We start from the raw sequence: 4,112 nt of genomic DNA, 5'->3' as shown, positions 1-4,112 counted from the left end.
TATATCGCTAGCTTAGAGCGAAAAGTTGCTAACTTCACTTTTAATGAAAAATCATATTTTGATATAGGAGGCTAGATAAATTAAAATTGCATCGTTTCGAAAAGGGTAAAGGTCATTGTTTTATAAGTTTTCTCATTTATATTCAGTGAGAGGAAAATTTGCCAAAAGGCCAAAAAAAGCTCCGGAAATTCGATAAGGCCGAAAAAAAGGTCGAAATCTTTTAATAAATATCGAATCCCTCCGATTCGTATGGAGTTTTTATTTGCTTTAAACATTCCAAGTTTTGCGAAATACTTGAAGAAAATGGCTGTACGAAGTTTTTTCCTCTCCTGTACAATTTTTAAATTGGCACTTAGCAACTTTGCACTCTACGCTAGCGATATTTATTAAATCAGACAAATTTTAAAGTAAAACATTTTTTAATTGTACTTAAAAAACCATGTGATTGTGGAACGTATACATCACAAATAATAATGTAAATACTAGGTACTTTTGAGAGTGACGATTAATAAAAAAAAACATAAAACAAAAATATACAAAAACAATTTCTCTAAACATGTTTATATGGCGAAAAATGGCGAATGGAGAATTTTTTGCCATTTTTTTCGCAATTTACTGGAAATTTTGAGGGTGTACTAGGCAAACGGATCTCAGCATCGGATTCAGCGGGTGGAAATACATGTTGGTTGGTTGGGTCCGGTTAAAAACACACACCCCTTTTTTGTTGTTAGCAAAGCATTCAAAGCCAAGTCTTCTAAGCTTGACCTGCAGTTTTTACATACAAAACCTACTGATGAAAAACAGATTTCTGCATCAACACTTTTAGGCTGAACTGTCAAAGGGTAGACATAATCCATTTGAATATTTGAACTTCTTTTACCAGCACGTCGGTCAAATTATAAGTTTTTCGATTTGAGGAAGTTTTGAGTAGATCGATCTAAAAAATTATCTAACTTTTCCTTAAAACTCTCTGTTTCGTTTACATTAGCGACGCTATGAGTAAATTCATTGAAATCTTCTTCAAAAAAGGCTCAGACTGCAATTGCAGTCAAAACGGCATTTTACAAAAATCATACTTCAAAATTCATAAACAAATTCTTACTATCAATTCGATATTTCAAAATTTTCGGGACATCAAAAACACCGGAATTCCGGGTTCCCGGGATTGGCATCCCTAGTATGTAGCTCTTTCTAGATCGAAACACGAGAAACCAATTCGATCATGTTTTGATAGACAGAAGGCTCGCGTCCAATTTGTGGATGTACATACTTTCTTACATACATACACTCCGAGGGCTTGTTGCACCAAGGTACGCGCATGCCTCTGTGCGCCTAGCACCGACTTACTGAAAGTTCCAATACCAGGGCGAGTTCCCGTAAGAACAACCACGGCGACCGATGTCCAATTGAATGATAACTACACTGAAGGTAGTGGAAAAGATTAGACGGAGCCAGGACAGTGGGGTCTACGCAACCGGAGTGACCCAGATTTATATGTGATCAGGAACTGTCACTCCATTTAATTCCCCAAGAACTCTTTGGGGGATTCTTATGCTGTTACAAACATGCAAAAATAAGTCCGAGACCACAATCGATGATGAGGGGATCGATGTGTGGCGAAGTACATACCAATAGCAAATTCACGGCTGAAAAATAACAAATCCCCTGGAGCTGAAGGCCTGCCAGCTGAGCTATTTAAGTACGACGGTGAGGAGTAGATAAGGTGCATGCATCAATTTAAGTGTGCTCTGCACAATTAACAAGAAATGTAAGCCCGCCATACGCGCCAACTAAAGTTGGATCAGCCTTCTTGGCATTGGCTATAAGTCTTATCGACCGTATTGAGGGAAAGGCGATTGATTGAGCAGTGCAGTGTTAGTGCAGCTTTAGACGTGTTAAATCCACCGCAGACCGGATATTTACTCGACGCCAAATCTTGGAAAACACCTGCGAGAATTGGATGAACAAACACCAACTAAATATTTGCCCATTTCAAAGCCGCTTTCGAAAGAATGAAAAGATGTTTATTTTATGCCATACATATATCTGAAATTGCTTATATGGAAGTATGTATATGCCGACAGAGCAGGCAAATCAGTCAGCGCCTTCGCGCCTCGGTACCCAGGTCACTCTTGACAGTTATAATTTCGAAAATGTAGAGGGCGTCATTTACTTAGAACGAAACATTAAGGCCAATATTCAAGTCAGCCGAGCTATCTAAAACTTGCCAAAAAGTATTACTTTGCACCGAGTTGGCAATTGAGAAGTAAAGGTCGCTCTCTTCATGCACCTCAACATATTGAGCTGGTCAAATCATTACTGTCGTAGCGGCCAGTATCGAAAGCGTAGAGCATTATCTATATGTAGGTGCCACTGACCCGCTTTGATGAGCGCGCGCTCGTCCTCACTCGTTCCTCAACTAGTCTTTGGCATGACTGGCTGCGCTTCATCAGATCTACAGATTGGTTTTTGTTTTCTGAGGTAAAAGGATGGACGCAAGGCATCAATGGCAATGGGCCCTTGGTAGCCGAATTGTGCGCTTTTTCTAAAAGAAGGGAAGAAGGCAGCCAAGAGAGACTAACCCTCTTGTTCTGCCATAAAGGCACAGAAGCATGACGACATGAATCAAGCGGAAATTGTATTTTTTTTAAGAAAAAGATGAACGATGGACCCTTACAACGATATAGACATATGTAGGGCTGTGGATTTAAAGCGCTTCGCTAGCTCGGTCAATGTCAACTTTTTTGCGCAATTTCACCCTGCGATCGTTTATAAAACTATCGTTTTTCTTTATGGGTCCGTATCGTTGTTGCCAGTTACCTATTTAATGTGGTGATATGTGAATATCACAGTTTTAATTGACATTGAGAGGGATATGTATGTATAGATAGGTTATTTTTATTTTTCCTTGCCCAGCTTAGTGAACCTCTATGGCCCTCGAGCGCACTTTGTTCGTAAGAGAATACGGTGTATAAAAACTTGGGAATAGATTAAAATTCGGGAGGGGAAAAGTTATTCGTTCTTTGATCGAACTTTTGCAACATCCGTATCGCTTAAAGGGATAAGCACACACATACATACATACATTATATTAGGGTCGACAAGTCCATTCCAGTTCCGACCAAAGCATTTACGTATGTATGTATGTATATGATCCCAAATATTCCAAACTCCACAGTTGTGAAATTGATTCATTTGTTTTTTCGTTATTACAAACACAAATTTACAATCTATTACAAAACAATGGATATTCGTATTGTCTGTACGCATACATATATCGAGAGCCCTAACCGCCAAAATAACATAAGCGACATTTTTTTCAAAATTTTCTTTTTGATGCAGAAATACATCTAGATGCTCTAGGAATATTTCTGCATCAAAAAGAAAATTTTGAAAAAAATTTCGCTTACGTTATTTTGGCGGTTAGGGCTCGATAAGCTTGTACATATGTACTATTTATGTGTGTGTGTACGTATGTATGTATGGATCTGAAATTCGCTTGAGATCCCGTGATCAAATGCATATCTACTACTAACATAGATAATTTTAAATAAAATTCATTTTGTATTTATTGTACATAGTTTTTACGTTGTTCGTTGATACATACAAATGTATGTATGTATGTATGTAAAATAACCAAAAATAAAAATGTATTAAAACGTATGTATGTATGTATGTTGCCACATTTCTTAGGCTGGTGGAGATTTCTTCAAGACATTATATTTGTAATTCATAGGGTAAAATTAAATCAATTGTCAGCCAATGTCCAATTTATGCATGTGTGTGTGTGTGTACAATGTTTTACGAGAATTTAATTTTTTTTTTTTGGTAATAATATCGCGTGTTACACTAGGCTTGCAGCAAGTAGCAGCGAGTGGCATACATATGTGTGAGACATACCTACTAATTACACATACATACATGTACACAATATATTTAAGTAAAGCGTGTGTAAGTTGCCGCAGTAATTGTTAATATACATTTATTTATGTATGTATGGATGTATGTAAATTTTTTTGTGTTAAACAATTAAAAAATTTTCAAAATTTCGCTATAAAAAGTGGGTTGCTCTTTGCTTAGTTGTTTTGTTTTGTTGTGTTTTGTTTTTTTTT

The sequence above is a fragment of the Rhagoletis pomonella genome, unplaced genomic scaffold (genome assembly GCF_013731165.1).
Source record: "Rhagoletis pomonella isolate Grant_MI unplaced genomic scaffold, Rhpom_1.0 Rhpom_scaffold_00007, whole genome shotgun sequence".
In the NCBI taxonomy this organism is placed as follows: domain Eukaryota; kingdom Metazoa; phylum Arthropoda; class Insecta; order Diptera; family Tephritidae; genus Rhagoletis; species Rhagoletis pomonella.
The sequence above is the reverse complement of the archived record's forward strand: the minus strand, read 5'-3'. Positions refer to the sequence as shown.